The 13766-nt window shown below is 35.0% G+C and overlaps 1 long non-coding RNA gene across 1 annotated transcript in view; it reads left to right on the top strand.

Moving 5' to 3' along the window:
- Positions 1-11618, top strand: part of LOC116468408 (uncharacterized) — a 121313-nt gene extending 109695 nt beyond the window's left edge. Inside the window, exons 4-5 of the long non-coding RNA XR_004248051.1 lie at positions 9384-9475; positions 11401-11618. This is a non-coding gene — a long non-coding RNA (uncharacterized LOC116468408). The remainder of the gene's footprint in view (positions 1-9383; positions 9476-11400) is intronic.
- Positions 11619-13766: the final 2148 nt, after the last annotated feature.

Raw genomic sequence — 13766 nt, 5'->3', positions numbered from 1 at the left:
AACCCCTCAAATCACGGTAATGAGATGGAGTTTTTGGAAAATGATTAAGGAATGACAGTGGAGCCCTCAGGAAAGCAATTAGTGCCCTTTAAAAAAGGCTCAACAGAGCTCCCTGATGCCTTTCTGTCATATGAGGACACAGCAAGAAATCATCTGTGATGCAGAGAACAAGCCTTCACAAGACATCAACTCTGCTAGAGCTTGACCTTGAACTTCCCAGCCTCTAGAACTGTCAACAGTGAATTTCTGTTGTTTATATACTACCCAGTCTAGGGTATCTTGTTATAGCAGCCCAAATGGACGAAGACAAATCACATAAGATAAATATTAACTAATATTTTTTCCAATTTTTTATTGCAATAAAATAGACATTAAATAGAACTTACCATTTTAAGCAGCTTTAAGTTTGCATTTCAGTGGCATTAAGTATGTCATATTGTGCAACTATCACCATCTTCCATTTCCAGATCTTGCAATAATGAAACTCTGCACCCATTAAAGACTAACTCCCCATTCCTCCCTCCCCCAGGCCCTGGCAACCAGCATTATACTTTCTGTCTCTACGATTTTGACTACTCTAAGGACCTCATATAAGTGAAATCATATAGCATTTACCCCTTTTTTTTGACTGGCTTATTTTACTCAGCATAATAACCTCAGGGTTCATCCATGTAGCATATGTCAGAAGTTCCTTCCTTTTTAAGGCTGACTGATAAGGAGGAATCTACTTCTGTCATTTTGCTATTTGTTTTCTATATGCCTTATGGCTGTTTTGCCCTTTATTTCTTGTATTACTGTCTTCTTTTGTCCTTAGTTGGTTTTTTTGTAGTGAAATATTTAAACTCCTTTCTCATTTCCATTTGTGTATATTCTACAGCTATTTTCTTTGTGGTTACCATGGGGATTACATTTAACATCCTAAAGTTATAACATTCTAATTTGGATTTATACCAGCTTAACTACAATACCATATAAAAATTGCTCCTCTACATCTTTCTCCCCACTCCTTTCAGTTTTTGATGTCACAAAATTATATCTTTATACATTGTGTGTTCAAAAACATAAACTTATAATTTTTCAAAATGCATTAGTCTTTTAAATTATGTAGAAAGCAAAATGTGCATCTGCAAACTGTTGTTACAATAATACTAGCTTTTATACTAATAATTGCCATATTTAAAATATATTAGGCTCTTAATATATTCAAGAGGGGGATGTATAGCTACTACTATGTTAAGAGGTAAAAATGACCATGACCACAATTAACCCCAATTTACTATCCAGTCCTTCCCCTGGAAGTTGCAAACCTTCAGTGCTCTCCAGAGTTCCCAAATTGTTACAGCTGAAAGATTTTACCAGTGCAATTGTTGTCTAGGTGGGGAGAGAGAACCCTGGTGCTTCCCATTCTGCCATTTTCTCTGATTCTTACTTTTAAAAAATATGCAAATACTTAAAAAGTACAAAGAGCAGAAAATGAGTGTCTCCTTGCATTCCTTGCCCCTGATATTCCTCTGCATCTTCATAGCTTTGATTATATTACAGTTTACTGTTTGGTGTATGTTTTCCCAGAAATTTTGTCTATGCTTTTATATGAACATTAGTATGTCATTCTTTATTTGGATAAACTGTCACACACTACATTTTTATATTGTGTAGTGAAAAATTGTCCTTACCAAGGAGGAGTCTAACTTCATGCTTGGATTTTGGTAAGAGGTGTCTAGGCCCTAGAACGTCATGCCTAATAGGAGTGTCTTTATTTGCCTTTGGGGGCTTTGGCCACTGGACAGTCTAACAATGTGATTTACGATGGGGACTTTGGGCTGTGACATATAAATTCCAAACTCCAGAGGAACTGATGACCAAAGGTATTAGCCAAATTTCCAGGAAGGGCTTGAGATTTAAGGTGAGTCATGCAGGTAGTATGTGACTGAGCTCCAGTAAAAACTCTTGACACCCAGACTTGGGTGAGGTTCCTTGGTTGACAATACTCTGTGCATATTGTCATATAAGGTGACCAGGAGGAGGCAATGCCATCCATGACACCACAGAAAGAAGACAATTGAAAGCTCCCTTTTTGGATCCTTCTTGGATTCTAGCCTATGTGTCTCTTCCCCTTAGCTGACTGTAATCTGTATCCTTTTTCTGTAATAAATTGTATTGTGTGTACAGTTACTTTCAATAAATTCTGTGAGTCCTTTAAGCTAGTTATCGAAATTAACGGTGGTTGTGGAAACATTTGTAAACTTCTAATTGATGTCACAAGTGAGGATGGTTTTGTGTGGGAACTGTGCTCTCAAACATTATAGCTTAGATAACTCCAGGTACACATAAATATGGATCTGCTTGTTACATGAAAGGTTAGGTACAGATTTTAAAAAGTTTCATTTTTGGCCAGGTGAGGTGGCTCACGCCTGTAATCCCAGCACTTTGGGAGGCCAAGGCGTGGATCACGAGGTCAGGAGATGGAGACCATACTGGCTAACACAGGTGAAACCCCGTCTCTACTAAAAATGTAAAAAATTAGCCGGGCATGGTGGCCGGCACCTGTACTCCCAGCTACTTGGGAGGCTGAGGCAGGAGAATGGCATGAACCCGGGAGGTGGAGCTTGCAGTGAGCCGAGATCAGGCCACTTCACTCCAGCCTGGGCAACAGAGCAAGACTCCGTCTCAAAAAACAAAAACAAAAACAAAAAGTCTCATTTTTTCTCTTTTCCAAAAAATGTATTTACTATCTCTATTTATGTTTCTTTTCTTTCTTTTTCCCTTTCCTTTCTTTCTTTTTTAATAAATTGTAGAATTAGCTTGTCATAGTTGACTAAGAATTTGGTCAGCATCATGTTTGGGACAATAGTGAATTTGTTTTTTAACGTAGGAACATTTATAGATGTGGCATAATATTTACTTTTTCCATTCGTGAATTTTGTATGTCTATTTACTTTAGTCTTCTTTTATGTCCTTTGGTGTACTAAGTATGCTAGGTACATTACTAGACATTTTAAGTTTTTGTTGCTAATTCAAGTGATATTTTCCCTTTACTTTTTCTTATTGTTTATTTCTGTTGTATAAAGTAGTGGGGGTTTCTTGTATTAATCTGTTGTATTGATTTTTTGTATGGATCTTCTATATCCAGCAATGATAATAAAAGCCAGTTATTAATTTTAAGAAATTTTCAAGTCAATTCTCCCAGATTCTTTTTTTTTAGAGACACATATCATTTGTAAATCCTTAAAGTTTATTTAGCTTTCTCAAATATATGTGCTTTTTATTTATTTTTTCTGATTTACTTCATTGTCTAGGATATCCAGAAAGACAATGATAAATGACAGTGACAATTGGTGCAGAAAACTAAATGTTTGTGTTCCCCCAAAAATTCCTAAGTTGAAGCCTGATTCCTCATGAAATGATATTTGGAAGTGGGGCCTTTGTGGGGTAATTAGGTCATGAGATTGAAGCTCTCATGAATGAGATTAGTGTCCTTATAAGAAGAGACACAGGAGAGCTTGTTTTTTGTTCACCATTTGGAGAAACCAGGAAGTGGGCCCTCACAAAAATCTGATCATGCTAGCACTCTGATCTTGCATGTCCAAGCCTCCAGAATTGTGAGAAAAGAAATATTTCTTGTTTAAACCACCCAGTCTCTTGTATTCTTGTTATAGTAGCCTGAACTAAGACAGTTAACATCTATAATTTGTTCCTGAGTTCAATGTAATTTTAAAAACTATTTACCCTTAAGTTTTGCTGGGAGATTCTGATACACAGATATTATCAAATAAATAAAGTTTTCTTCTTTTGCTATTTGCTAATATATTTTTTAAACAAATATTACATCAAATGTTTTTTTCATCTGTTAGTTTTTTTAATTCATGAATGCAGTGATACATATTATAATTTTCTTAATTTAGAACTCTCTTTGTATTCCTTGGAAAGAAGCCCTTCTTGATCAGAATACATTATTTCTTGTCCATTTTTGTTGTTAATACTCATGCTTGTTTTGCAATATTACTTGAGAAACTTTCCAACCTTTTATATACTCTGAAAAGTTGATGTTGGGACATATTGGCATTTTGTCTCTCTTTTGATTATAACAGTTGTGGAGTATTGAAATGTATTTATTTGTAGCATATATCTGCAAAAATGTATGTATGCAAAAGTAAATACTTTTCTAAGAACAGACATGACCAGTTAGGCTGTGTACATACAAAATATTCAAGTATTAAATGACTCTGACAGTGAGTTGTAAAATCTAAGGTTAGTCAGTAACACATCAGTGTGTCTCTGTTGAACCATAGCTCCTTCTGTGCTAGGCACAGGAGTGAAAATAAATATGAAAGTTGTTGCTGCCACATTAACTGACTTCTTACTCAGGAGGGCTGTGCGTTACAGATGGAGTAACTTAGCAATAGCCTTGGTAATATGAGATTTGGTGTTAATGATCAGAGCCTTCAAGTGTCATATTCCTTGATTCTAGTATTTATCATATTTAACTAGAATTTAACATCTCCCTTCTATCTACCCAAAACACTCCTTTCCTGTGTTTTCTAAGTAAACGGCATCCAACAATTATCATTAGAACTGGGAATCATTTGTAACTTCTACCTTTCCCTTATGTGCATATTGCACTGATCTCAATTTCGAGAGTTCTACCATTTAATCTCTTGGAAATCCCTTTATTTTGCATTAATTTACTCTTAGGTCTTTATAGTTTCATTTCTTACTGTCATAGAAGTTGTTAAATAAATACCACAAAGAAATTGGGGGCAGGGACTTAAAAATTATAATACAAACATTATCTGATCCTAAAAGTTTGCTACAAATTGCTCGTAAAATTTCTGAGCCTAACGTTTGTGTAGGCAGATCCTAGGATATCTTTTCATATTTTTATGGTTATTATTTAATTCAGGTTTTTGAAGTGTTGTTGAGTCAACTTTTTAAAATTATACATTATATTTCTAGGTTTCTAATAATTACTTTTGATTTTGAAGCTTAATCTTTTATTCAACAACGTTTAGGGTTAATTAATATTTGTATTCTCTATCTGATCAAAATCCAATCTGAGTCTTTGCAGTTATACTTAATGGGAAATTTCTCTTCCATCTGCCTCTGCACAATTTTCTATGTAACAATCATCTTGGACTTCAGATTCATGTGTTATCATTGATACTGCACATAAACATTTATTAAAACTTCACTGTTTTTGTTGGAGTTTTCACTTTGCATCCTCTCTTAAATTTCACGTTTTTTTCTTGATTATATTTCACTTTGCTGCAGAAATTCTTCAATTATGTCTTAATAGGTAATAATTTGCTCATCTGTTGACCAAAATGTTGGCTAAGTATAGAATGCTTGTTTCAAAAGTATTTTCGAGGTTTTTTTTTTTTTTTCAAAAGATTGAAGATATTACTCCAACCATTCTAGAATATAGGCACCCTTGAGAAATCTAACACAAATCTCTTTAAAAGTTTTTGTAATTTGATTATTTTAAGGGTAGATTTTAGAATTTTTTTTCTTTATTCCTTGAGTTCTTAGGTAAATCAGAATATGTCTATTTTTTTTTTAAGATTCATGTTATTTGGCACCCAGTGACAATTTAAACATAAGATTTGATGTTGTTTTTAGCTCAGTGGAAGGGTTTTCTATTATTTCCTTTCTTTGATTATCTGACTTCTTTCATTTGGAACTCCCTTTAGATGGAAAATGGGTATCTTGGATTGCTCTCTGTGAAGCTTCATTTATTTACACTTTAAATTTTGTTGTCATGTTGCTCTTTATTAATTGTGACTTAATAGGATTTATTTTTCAGATCATTAATTTGTTATTTAGCCATTTCCTTTTTCTATTTAATCTTTCTTCTAATTTTTATTTCTAATTTTAGTTGCTGTTTTTATTTTAGCAATTTATTCTATAGCACAGACACTTTATACTTATCATTGCAATTGCAATGAAAATTGTTAATCATATTTAGTTTTCCTCTGAAGCTGTTAATTAAATTATTATGAAAATTTCTGTTTTCTCTTGAATTTTATTTTTTTCCAAAATCAACTCTTCTTATTTATCTTGGTCACTCTATTTTAGTTTATTTTTTTTCTTTTTATTCTTTTTGTTTGTTTGTTTGAGATGGAGTCTCACTCTGTCACCCAGGCTGGAGTGCAGAGGTGTGATCTCGGCTCACTGCAACCTCCGCCTCCTGGATTCAAGCGATTCTCCTGCCTCAGCCTCCCAAGTAGCTGGGACTACCGGCATGCACCACCATGCTCAGCTAATTTTTGTATTTTTAGTAGAGATGGAGTTTTGCCATGTTGGCCAGGTTGATCTCAAACTCTTGACCTCAGGTGATCCGCCCGCCTCAGCCTCCCAAAGTTCTGGGATTACAGGTACCAGCCACTGCACCTAGCCTATTGCTTTTCTTTAAAAGTCTAGTGGCACTTGTCTGCCAATCTGATTTAGGAATGAAGGACTAGGTAGATTAGTAAAGGCAATGAAAGGCATTTTATTTGCAGAGTTCTAAGTCTGCCTATCACCAACATTCCTCTCTTCTAACTGCTTGGGCTGGCTGCGGCATTTCTATTTTCATGGGAAGTGCAACAGGCAAGCTTCACTTTAAGGTGTGTTGGGGAAAATAGTCATGGAAAGACTGAGAACCTTACCCTACACTTCCACCAATTGCCAGAATAAGGAGGTTTGCCTTGGCTCTGAAGCACTTTAGATTATTTTCTTTCTGTCAGGGCCACCTTTCTTTGCTTTCCAACCCTATGCCCGCCCTGCACCTTCACCGTAACTCGTCGCAATCTGAAGTTGACTGAAGCTTTGCTCTGCTCTTCTTTATGAGCCCCATGCCCACACTAGGAAGAAAGAGGAAATGTTAAGTTTTAAAAAGTATATAGTTGTTTTCAGGTGATTTCTCTAGGATCCTCTCTGGCTTTTTGAGCAACCTGACTCTGAGTCTTGAGAGTCATTTATAATTGTTTGAACTTAGATTCCAATTTTCCTCATATTTGTGACATTATTTGGTTTCTAGTCACAGTCTATTATATTTTTATTTTGCTTTTCGGGTGGTCCTCAGATTTTCTGTTAATAGAACAGAAGATTTTTCATTTTATTCCATTGATATTCTGTATTTAATCTATTTAAAAATATTCTTCTATAATTCAAAGAATTTTATGAAGAATTTATGATTATGCTCTATCTGTATTTTTCATCTAATTTTTATGATTGTCAATTAATTAAAAGTGGATAATTTACTTCTTTATGTTTAAAATGAAAAATCTTTTATAAGCATTAACCATTCTATAACTTCATTACATTTGTAGTTAACTTCTATTTCACAATTTTTCTGTCATTCATAAATAATGTTGGCCATTGGGTTATTAAGGGTTCTCCAGAGGAATAGAACCAATAAGGTATGTGAATATACAAAGAGAAAGCCTTACTTTAGGAATTCCTCATTTTAAGGAATTGGTTCATGTGATTGTGGGGGCCTGGTAAGTATAAAATCTGCAGGACAGGCTCGCAGGCTGAGACCCAGGAAAGATACAATGTTGCAGCTAGAGTTCAAAGACACTTTGGAGGCAGAATTCCCTCTTCCTCTGAGGATCTCAGTCTTTTTCTCTTGAGGCCTGCAACAGATTGGATAAGGTCCATCTACATTATGGAAAGTAATCTGCTTTACTCAAAGGCTATTGACTTAAGTGATAAACTTACCTAAAAAGTACCTCCATAAGAACGTCCAGACTGGCATTTGATTGGATATCTGTGTTCCATGGCTTAGCAAAGTTGACACATAGAATTAACCATTAAGTCATACATATTCACTAATATATAAATTATAGTTATAATACATAGTATGATTTCAAAGCCTTGTTCAAAATGCATTTTAAAAGTTCCCAAATATTTCTTGAGTTTTGAATTAAGTATTTTAAGAAGATTATTTATTCCCAACTGAAACTCCTATGTCAGTATTAGTCAATTTCAAAATTTCAACCTATTACAACGATTGAATTTAGGCAACTCTTAGTGGACTAGTCTCAAGGTTTCTGGCTTAGCTTGTCATGATACCAGTCAATTGGATGGATTATAGAATTCTCAACAGAGAAAACTAATACAGTAGAGGATATTTCTGCTGTTTGTTGTTGCTTTTAAATTTCCATGAAAAAAATATGTCATTTGGGATAAATATGTTAGATAGTATTTTTGTCCTAACTCTTTATACTTTCCTTGTAACAGAACTTTAGGTCCATACACTTTGCCATGTGCCTTGCAGTAGAGTAGATAGAGAATATGTCTCCTTACTGACTTTGAGCTGGGCGATGTGCCTTGCTTTGGGTGATGGAATGTGCACTGGTTTGCAGCCAGAAGCTACAGTTGTATGATTTGGTTTACCCTCTTATGCTTCCCTTGTTTGATATTAGGAGAGAATGCTCTGAATAGTCTCTGTTTCAGAATGAGAAGTATGCAGAGAAGACCGAAACTGGACCTATAGTTTGAAGTAGAGCCCTGTTAGACTCTGATCCACAGACATATGCATAAGAAAATTCATTATTATTTTTTAAATCATTAAACTTTGGGAGTTGTTTCTTACACAATAACTTTACAAGAGCTGCCTAATATTGTAGGGAAAAAAAAAAAAACAGTTTTCATGTCACTGTTACTTGAATTCATTGGTATCACATTTTATCCACTTATTTCACAAATATGTAGAGTGACTACTGCATCCCTGGGATTTTCCAGGGAAGTATTAGTACTTTCCTACTGCCAGGGATATTTCTTCTCCGTTTTCACATAGGGTACAAGAAATCTACCAAATTAAATTGGATCCAGGTAGACCTGCTGTTGAAGAAAATAAATCATCATATTATTTTTCCAATGTAATGTTTTAGTCACTCTGTGGCCTAAAGGAAGAAAGCCAGATACAGAATATGATACTTTCTGATTAACAAAGTGACAGTGGAATTTTAAACCTTTTATATACAAATGAAATTATAGATTGTAGGTAAGGACAGGTCAGGATAGGCCACAGTGACAAATGACTCTAAAATCTCAGTGGTCTACAAAAGCAGGGATTTTTCTCACTGATGCTGTGGGAACATCATAGGGTACTTATGGCTCTTCTCTGTATTGTCTTTTCTCTGGGCCTCAGGCTGGTGAAACATTCATATATAAAACATTGGCAAATTCATAACAAAGGGAAACTGCCTACTTGCTCAAAAAGCTTCTGTTTGAACTGGAATTTGTCATTTTAATTCTCATTTCATTGGTCTATTCTGTCATCAGAAGGTTATAAATTATAATCCTCCCCCAGGGAGGGCAGAAAACAATTGTTAATTATAATAGACTTTTTCCATGAAAAAACAATGTTTAACCTTATAATCAATAGTTAATTTCCATAGGAGGAGATTTTTCAGCTTTTGAAGTCTACATGCCTTCAAGGAAATTCTTTAAAAACAACCAAGACATTTTATGATGAGGAGCTACAGAACAGGTATAAATCTGATACAAATCTTAATCTAACAAGAAACAGGGCGTATTTTCATAATAACTCTAGGTTAAATGCTTTCTAAACATTCCTAAATTTTGTCTTTATCAGTGAGCAGTCCAGAATTTTGCTTCCTGCAATGTATCTGAGTCCACAGTATTCCACCAATTTTTCATTAACATTTGCTAATGAGATCTCTTATTAAGATCTCTGGTATAAGCATAATTTTTATTAGATAGGACTGAATTAAGGAATATGGAACTTAGAGGTTTTCTATTTTGACATGAAAGATTATAGGGATTATATATTTTTATCTTCTCAATGAAGCAACTAGCGAAATACCTGGCATAAAATAAGACTAAGAAAATCCCTCATCTCTGCCTACAATTGTACTTCCAGCTGCCTTTAAGGATCATTTAACCTTTATAAAACCTAAAGTAAGGCTTTATCATTTATAAAGCACTTTTCAAAAATTCAATTAATTCTCACTACAATCTTATGCAATATGTATTACTACTTTCGTTTCTTTACGGATGAATATATTGAGACTACAAAAGTTAAATAACTTTTGAAACCTCAAATACCTTTAGCAACTATTTGCTAAGGGGACCTTTTTTCAAAATCCTATATGCTTCCCAGCACACCTGTTATAATGCCTAAAATTTGCTTTAAAACACTACAGTACTGTTATTGTGATAGTAGGTGTGTGATGGTTATTTATATTCTAGCTCTAGATGTGATTAGGTGATACTATCAGGACTTTAGGGTCTAAGGGTAGTCTGCTAGCAATGTGATAAAGGGCCTGGCTTCTGCCATTCCTGCTGTTATTACATAATCAATAACTGATACTTTACTAAATGAACAGTAGGTGCAAAAAATAAGGTTTAATTAATAAAATTAATCTTATTAAATATCATAATTTATTTTTAAAAGGGATCTCATTTATAAAAGTGAAGATATTCAAGACATGCAATTTGACTACTAGCTTGCTTGTTCTGTGGACTCCTCTGGGATGGGATCTGTGATCTTGATACCCCAGCTGGTTCCATGTCTACTTATTAATTTGGGGAGGATTTCTGGATTGCATAATGCCAGATGGAGTCCTTGTCTCAGGAATTTTGCTGTATCTTCTTCAAAATGAACTTAAGTGGTTGGAACACCCAAAGGACATAGATGTGGAATTTTTTCCAATGTAGACAACAGGTGGTACGAATCCATTCCGTGCCAGCATTGCTAATAAATAGGAATCTAATAAACGTCTGTGTGAGGAGCAGAATTGAGGAACAATATATGGTGTGTTTTATTTATAAACTGACAGCTAAGTTATGCAGCTTAGCAAACACTAGCCCCCATAGATTTTTCTGGTGGCTACTTTTATCTATGACCAGATTATCCTAGTACTCAATCACGCTGTGTATCTTCTCAACACTGTGCATCATTTCTTCCTGAATGCTGTTCTCTGAAACCTGAGTTTACCTGTGTGCTAATATTGATGACACTGACTCAGTGACTAGAGCATGGTTTTTGCAGGACCTTTAAGATGCTCTGGATAAGTATCTGAATTCTGAACATAATTGTGTAAGCTAGAAATTAATTCCTTAAGAGTGTTGCTTCAGAAACCTCTGCAGCACCCTTATTTTTTTCTATACAGCTATGGAGAATGAGAGATTCCTACTGCAGTTTTAAAAATTAATGTTACTTTTATGCAGCCAACACAAAGAAAATATTGAAACTTGGTAATAAAACAAGTGCTTAGCAATTATACAAAGCCCATCTTTAGACAGCTTTACAAATACCAGCTAATTAAATTTTACTAAAGACTATTTATTTATAATATAATAAACATATGGTGGAAATAAGAAAACAAAACATAGCCATAGAAAATAACACTCAAATCAAATGCTAATAGATTGAATTTTTCCTCCTCATAGGGTACATGCCCCACAGTCTTCAATACCTTTTATTATTGTTTCAAGAAAACTGGATAAATTCATTCTGAACCTCACAGACTTGAAAGTCATTGTTACCATGCCTTTGAGAATGCCTATAGTTATCATAGGCATCATCTCAAAGGAAAAGAATTCTTTAACTGTTATTGTATATGCAATTTTGAGTAAAAAAATCAAGTTGCACTGTTATTGAAATTAAAGACACAAAGTAATTTTCCTGTGGTTTTTCACGTTAAATGGTTTGATGCTCCAATTACCACCATTTTTTATCTTTCTTGTTGTGCCTTCCAAACTGGCACTATTATTTTGATACTGAGTTTTTGTTAATAGCAGGAAATAATTATCCAATTGTGCAGCCCGAATCTTTTTTTTTATTATTATTTTTATGCTGCTTTGTGTGTTTGAAATCAGGTCTGTAATAGGAATTTAGAAACTTTGATTTGGCCTTATAACCTTGATTGCTAATTACTGTGTCAGTAAGTCCCAGGAGCTGTATGGATGGAGTAGGTGGTAAGTAGGTGGTACTATCATATTTTTGGCATTTTATAATAGAGTCTAATAAACTTTTCTTATTTTTCCTTTTTCAAGACTTTCTGACTTCCTAATATTATTATCCTCTCTTAAAACCTATTGGGGAAGATGGGCCAAGATAAATTAAAAGTGACGAACTTGCCTTATCACCTGTAGGACAAAACTCAGACCTCCTTAGCATGATATAGAAGACTTCTTAGGACTTTCATTTTCTGATTCTTATTGCTTATTCAGCCTAATGTCTCAATGCTGTAAAACTCGGATCTGGAACTCTAGTTACATAAGGAGTTCTTATGCTATTTTATGTCTTGATTCTTTAGCACAGCTTGCGTCTATGCATAAGGTAAACTTTTTTGCACCTGGTAAACTCCTAATCTTTCGAGATGACCTTGAATGTCTACTTTAACATTACCTGCTCAGGGAGATAATTATAAAGCCTATCCAGTAGATTTTATGATACTCTTTTCTGGGTCACATATCATTTTGGACAAACTTCCATTATGTTTCTATTTGTCTGGATTACCTTCCTGATTTATCTACTAGTCATTGAGCTCTCTGATGACAAATGTTATATTTTATTTCTCTTCATGTCTTTCATCACCTCTAGCACCTGGGATGGCTCTTTAGAGGGAAAGAAAGCTTACTCTATTCTCCCAGTCCCAGGGATGGCTTCATTGTCCTGCCTCCTTTCTCATTATTCTTGAGGGAAGAGTGTCATTTATCTGATTGGTCAGGTACAGCATGATGACAAGCCACATTTGGTAGTGGGCATGGTCATGGTGGGTTCTCTTTTCTGCTTTTTCCTGTCATGCAACTGGAGCAGTAAGTGGACCAGAGCCCTTCTTTGCACTGTAAGCCTACTTCCTTCTCTCAATTTCCAGTCATCCTTTCCACAGTATCAATAATGTGGAGCACAGTGAGACTGGACTTTGGAGGTAGATATAAGAGGCTTATTAAACTTACAGTTTAGGAGGATGTGCAAGAATCCCCTTTCTTGACCATTCAGAGCTCCATCATCTAGGACCTCTGCTGTGTGCTGTGCACTCACAGAGGTAGAACATGTTTGGCCTCCCATTATTTGTGAGTCTATTACTAGTTGGGAAATTTCAAAGACCAGAAATTGGCTTTAGAAAGGTGACAAAGAAAAGTCATAGCAACAGAGTGGTGGACCTCATGGCCCACATGGCCTCCAAGGAGTAAGACCCCCAGACCACCAGCCCCAGCAAGAGCACGGGAGGAAAAAGGCTCACTGCTGGGGAGTCCCTGTCACACTCAGTCCCCCACCACACCGAGAATCTCCCTTCCTCACAGCTTCCATTCAGACCTCCTGGAAAGGGAGGGGCTGAGGGAGCCCCACCTTGTCGTGTACCATCAATAAAGTCCCCTGTGCTCAGTCAAAAAAAAAAAAAAAAGTCATAGCATATTAAAGGAGTTCTCACAGCTGCAGACAGAAAAAAATAGCTGTTGGAGGAAAAAAATGTCAACTTGAATAGAAAAATATTATGAACACTTAATAAGATTCAAATGAAGACTCATAGAAATAACTTTTTTAAATTAAAAAAAATTAAAAAAACATGATTCCAAACTAAACAATTTGATAAGTAAACCAAAGAAAGTATGGCCTTGGTTGAGAACTGAATGAGCATCCTACAAGATCAAAGACAACTTAGAGCAAACATTGTTCAATGGAGATATTGATGAAAAAGATAAAGACTCTAAGGATAGATCCGGGATATAACATGCCAATAATAGAATTTCCAGAATAAGAAAGAGGAACAGATGTAGGGGTTACGCTAATTTAACATTCGTTCAACAAA

The sequence above is a fragment of the Hylobates moloch genome, unplaced genomic scaffold, assembly GCF_009828535.3.
Source record: "Hylobates moloch isolate HMO894 unplaced genomic scaffold, HMol_V3 SCAFFOLD_5, whole genome shotgun sequence".
Taxonomy (NCBI): domain Eukaryota; kingdom Metazoa; phylum Chordata; class Mammalia; order Primates; family Hylobatidae; genus Hylobates; species Hylobates moloch.
Note: the sequence above shows the minus strand (reverse complement) of the source record. Positions and strands in the feature narration are given on the sequence as shown.